Source organism: Antedon mediterranea, chromosome 9, assembly GCF_964355755.1.
Source record: "Antedon mediterranea chromosome 9, ecAntMedi1.1, whole genome shotgun sequence".
NCBI lineage: Eukaryota > Metazoa > Echinodermata > Crinoidea > Comatulida > Antedonidae > Antedon > Antedon mediterranea.
Window position 1 is genome coordinate 1,733 of NC_092678.1, and position 10,448 is coordinate 12,180.

Genomic DNA, 10,448 nt, shown 5'->3' on the forward strand with positions numbered 1-10,448 from the left:
CAGCCGTACAACTGGTACCGTTCGACCGCGAACGTTTCGTACAACAACAGAACGAATGCAGCAGACGCGATCAACGATACGCTGCCTCGTCAAGCATACTTTGACCGTATCACCCATACAGTGGACGCAGAAGTTATGCGTTGAATTGTACGTAGTCGGATAAGATTCATATTGATCTAAACATCAAGTCTCCGTCTCTGTTATTTAATACTTTTTCCTCCACCGTGCCGTTGCTCGTAGCGTACGCAAACCTGTTGTTAACCGTTCTGAAGAGAGGAGATATGGGATACCTCGACAAAAGTGGTGGCTTTTTTGTTAACACTAGTGAACCGTATACAAACCTTCCATCATCGTCGTAACACCGTACGTACACGTACTCTCCGACCACGCCACACAAACTACACTCGCCTTGGACGCTGCTGCACACAACCGATGCCAATATAGAAAAAGTGTCGGTGACGTGCATGCTGCACGAAAGATTCGCGTTCGTGAGAGTGGCACTTAAACAGTCTCCGCTCAACTGTAATGTGTCGGTGGTTCGAGATTTTCCAAAATGACGTGTTTTCGGTAGCAGATCGGGCGTGTAAGCACAGAGTATGACGAGGAAGTGACGGACGAGATTGCTACAAACGATGAAGAGAAAACTAAGGAAACCATAACGTGTGTGTGTGTGTGCGTCGTCGTCGTCGTCGTCAGAAGTCCTTAAATACGGCCGATTTTGTTTTATTCGCAACATCAGTGTTCATCATGTCAGGGCAATTGCAACTACGATTCTCGTTGTCTGCCGAAGAAGTAGCTCTAGAAGAGTATCTAAACGATAAACTTTCTTTCGAAAAACTTTCTGCTGACTATCTGAGATGGGTTATGAACAAGGGAAAGAATTGGAAGTCGCCGTTGGATCCTCGAACATTGAATTGTACCGATGAAATGGTCATGGATTCCACTCTGTTTCCCGGATTCGAAAAGATCGAATGGAACGAGAGTAAGATACGTGACTTTGATACGTTTTTCGAAAACTTGAAAAAAACGCCACTCTTTGTGAAAATTCTCTACTCGATGCTAGAGTGTGCCGCCAAGAAACACGAGTCTTTTGACGACAGTGGCAAAAGAGTGCTCGAATCGGTCGAGAAATGGGACTGCGGACAAAAATTTGACGTTCTCTCAATCAAGTCGATACGTCTCGAAGCCGTCGAAAAGGAGCAATTGCGCTCGAAATTTAACATCATGTTTGTTGATCGTGACGGCAACGAGAGCAAAACGATGAGCACCGGATCGCTCGCCATTACCGAATCTGGTCTGAGTGAACTGGGCAATTATCTCACGGCCGAACTGCTACAGAAGAAGATACAAGTCAACAAAGACAAACAGTTGAGAGAGGAGCAACTCGGCACCACCGACCTAAACAACGCAGCGTACGTGCTAACCGTGAACGGACATCAAAATCCGTTGAACGGATGTGTGCGATTCTGTAAACTGAACATTATACTCATGATGGTACAGTTGAAATATTGTTTCGAGGCGCATGTGAACTGCAAGTCACACGCCTCCTACAAAGATTGTCACAGCGTCGACAAAGTGGACGCGAAACGATGCATCACCAGCATCATGAAGAAATTCAGGGGTCAACATGGATCGAAAGATGTGGCTAACAATGCAGGCGTGTATCAAAAAGTCAAGATGCCCTTTGATGGATCTCCAAAGAATCCATACGTGAAGATGAAGACGAACGTAAGCTATAGACAAGCACGCGATTGCACGCGACAAGAGCTCGAAGACAACAATCCATCGTTAAAGTTCGTTTCCGACATGTCCAAGAAACTGTTTCTCGACAACGCCACAAACCGAAGATACAAGAACCTAAACGTGGCCAGATTCGTACCCGGTAAACAACTTCAGCCGATGAGTTCCGAACAGCGCTTGGCCATCGGTACTGGTGATCTGGCGCGTGCCGATCTGAGTATCGTATGCTATTCGGACAAAAATGCATCGCCTGCTAATCGATTTCTTACTCTCATCAACCTCGAGAAAGGAGTTGACATTACGCCAAGATATCTGTTTGGAAGCAAGATATCGCAAAACGACACGGCGTACCAAGAGTTTTATGCGCGTCAGAACGAAGACTGTCCCGAAACTATATTGGCCGTCGTAAAGGGCATAATCGGACGAGAAGCCGTTTCTGAAGAGCAGGCGTGTGAAATGTCCGGCTACACACTGGAAGAGTATCATAGTGCGATCGAAGTAACTGAAACTCGTCGTCGTGATGCCATCAAGTTAGAAAAGGATGAGGATGAGGATGAGGAGGAGGAGGAAGAGGAGGAGAAAAAAAAAGATAAGGAAGCGGAAGATGCTGCTGCTTCTGCTGTTGTTCCTAATGAACCAAAAAAGAGAAAGAAAAGCATTCACAACGTAGACAGTAAACGTCAGAAGAAATGTTAAGCTTACCACCAACAAAAAAAAAAGAAACCATTTAGAATAAGAAAATGTTTACAAATAAGGTTCTTGGAAATGAAATAAAGTTACACTACAATCATTTCTTTCGTCGTCGTTGTTTATGTGACTGAAATTAAGACACACACAAAAAAAAACTGTTTCTTCTTTTCTCTCTTTTATTTCTATAATACTAATGATTAAAATACATATTTTTTTTTTTACACGATGGCAGTTTCTGCCAACACATCATCGTAAGAAGGCGGAGCCGTCGATGTAAGTTCGATAGACTGTGGTTCACTTAAATCATTAGAAATATTTTTACATAGACGGACGGCTGACAGTACAGACGATGTATTGTACACGACTATCAAAATGAGCAGTGTACAGAAAATTACGTAACCTTCTGTGGAAAGTTCAGTGAACGTGTTTCGGTGCCTATGTAAAACCAGAGAAAAAAAGCAGAGTATTGGAAACATCAAATTAAAGAGTAAAGTAAGTACTGTATGTATGCAGACGGTCACTTGATATTGTGTCTTTCTCGGCCTCTCACGTTTCCAATACACTTCCATCAAGTGTAGCAGTCGAAGCGTAGCCTTGTTACCTTGAGATGTTAAAAATAGTATACTCATCGAATAATCCTTTTTCATACCGACTGATATGAATAATGAAAAAATGGCCGTAAAATAAAAGTGTAATTGACCTATTCTTCGTCTAGAGCCGAACATAAAAGTCTCCACAAACATAAAGGAAAACATTCCTGTTGCAATAGCAAATGTAACGTATACTTCTTGTTCACTACTCGTCAATTGATCGTACATCACACCCGATTTCATGCTCAATGCAACAGCGGTCAATGGCAACGTTAAGCTTACGCACATCTGAATGCACCTAAAATAGACGAGAATTATACACGTTAGTCGATCACTATAATAATAAAAAAAATGTGGCAGCAGTTTTTGTCCAAAGTTTTACTGTAAATTCAATTTTGTATATTATGCCCCTCTTATGTAATAAACTGTTATAAAGCATGCTTTTTATGGCGAAATGCTTTATTTTAAAGAACCAATAGTTGCAACGGTGGTTTCGAATAATAGTAACTATGTACATAAAGTGTGTTTTCAACGCGCTTTTATTTTTTACGCTAACCAAAGCCTTTGTTGTTAAGGTTTTGCACGCTTGACTGAACGCGAGAGCCTAGCGAACATCGCAGAGATAGCGATAATTACTAAGCTAGTAAATTAAACGTTACAATCATAATATAAAATATTAACAACAAATAATAATATTTACAAGTAAATATATTAGTTTTACAACAAGCAATGAAGTAATACTTCAAATTATGCAATATTAATTCAGTTATTAGTAAAAATAGTACGACTGTTTTAACGACCGCCGTACTCGATAGAATTGTAAATAAATAGCGCCCTCAATAAAAAGCGCAAAGTACAGTAGTAGTCACTTCACCGAAAAACTGACTGTTCAACGATCATTTTCAATATTTATTCTTTCACCGTTTAAGTTTTCGTTTTGACGTAAAAACTGGTTAGAGGCTCTACACACCTGGTAAATAAGACTACTTTTTTTTAAACTCTAATGACAATTGATGTGGGTATTTTGGCATATTAAGTTGCCTAGCCAGAAGAGAGAGAGAGAAACACTGAACTAGGCCTATACCTGTACTGTTCATAAAACTTTATTTACATTATCATTTTACTGTATTTCATTGTATTATTTGTGTTGTGTAAATAAATTGCTGATTACAAAAATTACATAATTAATTAGGCCTAGGGCCTACAAATAATACTAATTATGGATTTCCATTCTGAATCTTTATTAAATATTTGTAGAATTTGTGGAATAAAATTCAAAATTTCTGACTGAAAATATGAACTTAAAAGCATCAAAACACAAACTTTAAATTTTCTAAACATTAAAATTGTTGAAGAAGATAAAAATGTTCATCCATCATATGTTTGTCATACTTGTCAATCAGCTGCATACAAACAAACGACATTAATTACACCTTACATCTGGAGACAACATGATGATTTACAGTGCACAGCTTGTTATCTTTATGAAAATCAACAGAAACAAGGTCACAGGATAAAATTCAATAAAACAACTTTCATGCAAGATTTAAAATTCAATTCATTAACTGAGCAATTCACCCTTTATGACCAATCAGCACTGTCTTTGTTTCAATGTTCTATTTGTAAACATATTCTGTCGCTTGATAATGCAGAAACTCAGTGTTCCCACCATTTTTGTATGTACTGTCTCTGTCAATTGTTCTGTACTCTTCGACTACATACATTCCCCATGTTTTGCCTGTGCGTCACCGATAACATTTGAACGTGACATGAAAAAACCATCATTACTGGTACAACAATCTTTGCAAACGGTTGAATTGCAATGTCGGTTGTGTGGGAAATGTCTGAAGTATAACAAGTGCAGTCAGCATAAATGCACAACAGAGGCTGAGCAACGGTATAATGCTGTAACCAATGCAATTAAGACCATAAACAAGGAAATTGTTGGCGATAAGATACCCGAACCTGTCCAGCAATTTGCAAGGAAGTTGGTATCCAAATCACTAAAAAAAAAAAAAAAAAATGAGTTACCAACAAATGGAAGGGTGAGTTATTTTTTTTTAGAAAGCCAACATTTTTCACAAAACCACTGTACCAAAGTACAGAGATTTTATTGAATAATGGGCAAATCAAATGAACCTAAAAATTATATATAATAGTATATATATTTTAGACATATTTTTAAAAACTGACCATCAATGCAGGGTGTTTTGTTACCGAATTTATTGGAATAAACTACCCTACCACACAATATTGTATTAAAACACATTCCCTGAACATGAATAAATAAGGTATTAAACTTTGACAATAAATCTTGTAAATATAAAACATATAAGAATGTTTTACTTACAGCCAATGACAATTACTACTATGACAAAAAGCTACAAAATCCAGCAGTTGTGTTGGCAAAAGAACCCTCAGTTGACGCACCCATGAATTATCAACCATACGAAATTCAATATCGCATGATTCAGCTCAACTTCAATTTAATCATGAAATGCAATCTAACTTGCCACCAATTGGTATCATTGATGATGTTGACAGGTCACTGGCCATCAAAGCTGACTGCAATCTTACTTGGCAACAAATTCTGAAACTAAGAAGGCAAGTATGAAAATTAAGAAAATAGTGGTGCATAAAATAATATATCAACATTTTAATTAGCTGTATTTTAAAATGTCATTTTACAATTGTTATTCTAAATTCTATTCAAGATATGTGAAACCAGGTGTTATAGCATCAGAAGGCAAAATGCGAGATCCCCAATTGGATATTGTAGATGGATACTTACATGGTTCCATGGATGAATTCATCTTAAAAAGCGATGCAGCAAATGCTGAGAATGCATTTGTAATATTTTCTGGCCCCTGTTTTGCCAGTGATTAATATTGAGAGGTTGATGTTTTCCTACTTGGACCACCATCATGAGTAAATAACATGCTTATTTTACATTTTGTAACTCCAAATTTATGCAAACAATAAAATACAATATTGTATATTTCACTTACAGATTAAACAATCTAAAGTTCTACAACAAAGAAGTATGGATCAAATTTTGGAGGTGACAAAGGAGGTGGCAGTAGGAAATTTGAACTGCAAATTTGCAGTCTAGAGAAACCAAATGCCCTTCGCAACATTATTGTTATTCTAATGTTTGAGTCAGCAGATTATACCATCAACATCAGCAGGGTATTTCCGGATGTATGCGAAGAAACTGAATGGAGGTATGTCTTCAACATTAAAATCATTTTAATTTTTAAAAAACAATCTTTTTTTGTGTGCTGTATTAATTTTATTTTTTTTTTTCCTTTAAGGGGCCACAAAATTCGTCTCTTTTTCTTTGGAGACTAGGAGTTTTTGTCAGGGATGTATGGCCTCAATGGACCAAATGGTAAGACACAGTATCTTATTTAATATGCATTTAATGTGAATTATAATTTATTGTATACAAACCTTAATTGTTATTTCAAATCTTTCATTAGGAAGGTACTGCAGTCTCTTTTGCCATCATACCAAACATCAGATATGCAGAGGTGATGTTCCAAAAGACCACAGGTCTATTATAAAGACATTGAATGAAGACTATCAATTATTTGAAGATCATGGAATGGTAAACTCCAAGGAGGTATACAGGAGTGTAATCAGAAAAACAATGGTGCCTATTGACATCAACCATGTAGGAAATATCGCACTTATCAATTGTGTGACTTACCATATGACCCCCGGTAGAAGTGCATCATTTGTCCAATGTGCATCCTTTAGGTGACCATGACACACATTATGGAGAATGATAAAATGAAACACCATTGTTCATTGATGTCTACTATCATCCTTTCTACTACAACACCATGATGATGCTGCTCACCAATTTGTATCATAATACAGTCAGACACTTGTACAAATACTGAAATAATAAAGTAATAGTATTAATATAAAATCTTGAGGTTACATTTGAAAATGTGTTATTATTGCAGGTATCTGTACCAAGCCTCCATATTTCTTTAGGAGTGTTTAAGAAATTATATGACCTGTTAGAAAATGAAATGCACACATTGGATTCAGAGATCTTCAGGTTAAGGCAAAAAAAATTCCGATGGAGGTGTCAATAATTTCGACAAAATTACTGTAGAGCAGGCTGCAACAAATTCAGCATTGATGAAGCACATCTCAGATATGCAAGCACAAATTTCCCACCTAGAAGATGAAATTCCGCTTGTATTTTTAAACTGCAAATCAGAAGCATCCGCATCTGATTCTGTAAAGACACAAATTATGAGTATTGCTGAAAAGCAACAAGAAATCAAAGACATGGCATGTTAAGTACGAATAGTATTACACATACATATACTGTATTCTGAATGCATAATTAATTATTCAAAAGTAGTTTACACAGATTATGTATTTTTTTTAGGAAACAAAATTGAACAAAGGTTTGAAATAGGGCACTGGGCCAATTGTTTGTGCAATGGAGGAAGTTCTCCAAACAAAACAAGGTTCCTAGTCAAGCCTATCATGGGAAGGCCTTTGTAGGCAATCATGTACACAAGTGTTGCCAGGTGATTATAAAAATAAACAATACACCATCTACTTAAGATAGTATACAGTTTAAATTTAATGACAATACTATTATTAAAAAACTAAGTGTTGTATGTTGCAATGTTTCAATATTTACCCAATTGACAATATTGTTCACAGGTTGATATTATTCACCAGCTAACATCTGCATCAAACCAGGTTCTAGAGGAACAAAGCTCAGATATCCCAATTGGATTTCTTGAAAAATTGCAATCACAATTGATTTATACACCTATCTTCCACCAATTTTCAGACATACACAAGGCAATCAACCATACCAATGCAATGACTGAGAATGAAATTGATATTGTTGGTAAGAAAAAAAAAAAAAAATCTGAATTGAGTTTCTATCACTCAGCTGCTTATTAAAGAATTAATTAAATTTATATATTAATTTACTTACAGCTTCAAATATATCAGACTTCATGTCCAACTGCAGAAAATTGGAGATCAACATATCTCCAAAATTGCACATGCTCGAATTTCATGTTGTGGAATTTTTAAAGTGATGGCATGTTGGAATCAGCTTGTTAAATGAGCAGGTGGGTGAACTTATTCACTGGTCATTTAACCAAAAAAAAAAAAGAAGTCTGTATGGTGTAAAGTCAGTTCTGGCAAAAACAATGTCAGTGATGAAGAATCACTTAATCTTCACACAACCTGAAGTACAAGCAAAAATAAAACATGCTGTGAAAAGGAAGCACAGTATGCATTTTAAATACCATCAGTAAACCTTTGATGATTTTGTAGAAATAATAGTATTATCAACATATTTGTTTTTGTTTGCAGATGCAGAACAGTAGATGGTTGAAGTGCTGCTATGTCAACAAACTGTTGCAATATTGGAAATATCTGTATAAACAAAATTTAGTTAGGTGTGCTTGCATACATTTATGCAGAGCAGTAGATGATTGAAGTGCTGCTATGTCAACTAACTGTAGACAACATCCTACATTTCTTTTTTCTTCACTTAATTAGTGTTTAATATAAATATTCAAACAAATGTTAGTTTATATACATACCATTTAAACAGTATATGAATATTGATTGCAGCTGATCCATGTGTTCTGAAAAAAAATATTATATGTTATTTGTTAAAATGTCAAGACATGTTTGGTTCAGTAAATATTAATTTAACTGCAGCATTGTCAACTGAAGTATTTATTTAAATAGAGGGACTATGCGTACAAAACAAAGGTAACTAAAGTAAAAAGTACATATTTTTTCCTCACTTACTTAAAAAAAAACTGTTTAATACTATAAGAATTAATACAAATGGTTATAGGTTAAATAATATACATACCATTTAAACAGTATCTGTTATATTACTGAATTCATTCCTGTTATTGTGGATGTATAGTAGGAGAACTGTCATTTGATATTCTTATACATTCTGTGCCAAAACCATGGCATCCTTTGTAATACACCTGAATAGTTCTATGCAAATTACCCTTTTCGTTTAACTTCAATGCCCATCACTTTTGACTGTGACAATATTGATTGGAGCACATCCATGTGTTCTGAAAAAAAATATTATATGTTATTTGTTTAAATGCCAAGACATGTTTGGATCAGTAAATATTAATTTAACTGCAGTGTTGTCAACTCAAGTATTTATTTAAATAGAGGGACTAGGCCTATGCCTACAAACATTTTGACAAAGCTGACTAAAGTAAAAAGTACATATTTTTTCCTCATTACCCTTTAAAAAAAACTGTTTAATACTATAAATATTAAAACAAACGGTTTTAGGTTAAATAATATACATACCATTTAAACAGTATCTTTTATATTACTGAATTCATTAATTAATGGGTGGATATACTAGCCTAGTAGGCCTACTAACTACTACCACTACTACTAGGCCTAGGCTAGCTAGTATACTGGACATCATCGCTGATTTAATCATTATTATTACCCAGTCCACCCCATCCAGATATCCATCCTACCTAGGCTAGCCTATGTTAAGTTTTAAAATTTTACATTAATATTATCACCTAAACTAAGCCTAGGCTAATGTATTTTTTTTTAAATCAAAAATAATCATTATCTTTATATACAAGCCAAGCCAAGTCGCGTCAACTTGGTAAGTGGACCTGACTACCCACGTCGTGGGGGTAGCCTAGGCCTACTAGATGGGGCGATCTTGGCCATGCTGTATACAATTCAAATACGGTTCACGTCAAGCTGAAACCTTATATTAACAATTCTCGTAACAATTGCCTACGAAATAAAATAAATCTCAGTTCCTAAAGTGACTAACAACTAATTATATATAAATATCCAAATTTAACCATATTTTTACATTGAATAATTACTAATTTTAAGCATATTTACACTCTAAATTTCAACTACTCACCAGGCTTCGAAGAAACACGCTTTCTTTCTCGCCATCCCATAGTAAGATAAAAAAACCGCTCATTTAACATTTTCTCATGAATATTCATATTTTCGAGTCAAATTTTATGTCATTATCTCAAATAAATTATGTTTTATTTTCGTTTCAGTTTTTATTTTTAATGTTGTGATTGGTATGGACGCACCATCTACGCATGTGTGCCACTGTTAAAAAAGTGTTGTTCCAAATAAATATTATTATTATTATTATTATAGTGCGCCCTCTCTGGTTAGGTTATGGAAATATTAAGATTAAAACTATAGAGGGGGTATGACTTTTTGTCAATAACGAAACCACCGTAGAAACATACAATGTATTTCAAAATTATAACTTTTCTATATCAATGTAAACACATTACCAGCAACAACACAGTGGATTATACAAAACATAACTCACTAAGTCCATAGGCATACTACATGCAACACTTTATATATTGACTGTATATGTACAGGTAT

At 35.4% G+C, this 10,448-nt stretch overlaps 2 long non-coding RNA genes across 3 annotated transcripts; one reads left to right on the forward strand and one right to left on the reverse strand.

The window, feature by feature from the left end:
* Window positions 1-4,107: 4,107 nt before the first annotated feature.
* Window positions 4,108-9,986, reverse strand: LOC140058746 (uncharacterized). Of its 2 annotated transcripts, XR_011847052.1 has the most exons (10): window positions 9,955-9,986; window positions 8,899-9,115; window positions 8,618-8,662; window positions 7,999-8,255; window positions 7,693-7,884; window positions 7,049-7,275; window positions 6,733-6,924; window positions 6,474-6,577; window positions 5,371-5,616; window positions 4,108-5,023 (listed from the first exon to the last, which is right to left on the reverse strand). It is a non-coding gene; the product is annotated as an uncharacterized lncRNA (long non-coding RNA). The 2 variants fall into 2 exon arrangements; XR_011847051.1 differs by having other exon boundaries at window positions 6,733-7,275.
* LOC140058747 (uncharacterized) lies at window positions 7,270-8,653 on the forward strand. Its single transcript, XR_011847053.1, has 4 exons — window positions 7,270-7,576; window positions 7,716-7,908; window positions 8,001-8,137; window positions 8,385-8,653. It is a non-coding gene; the product is annotated as an uncharacterized lncRNA (long non-coding RNA).
* Window positions 9,987-10,448: the final 462 nt, after the last annotated feature.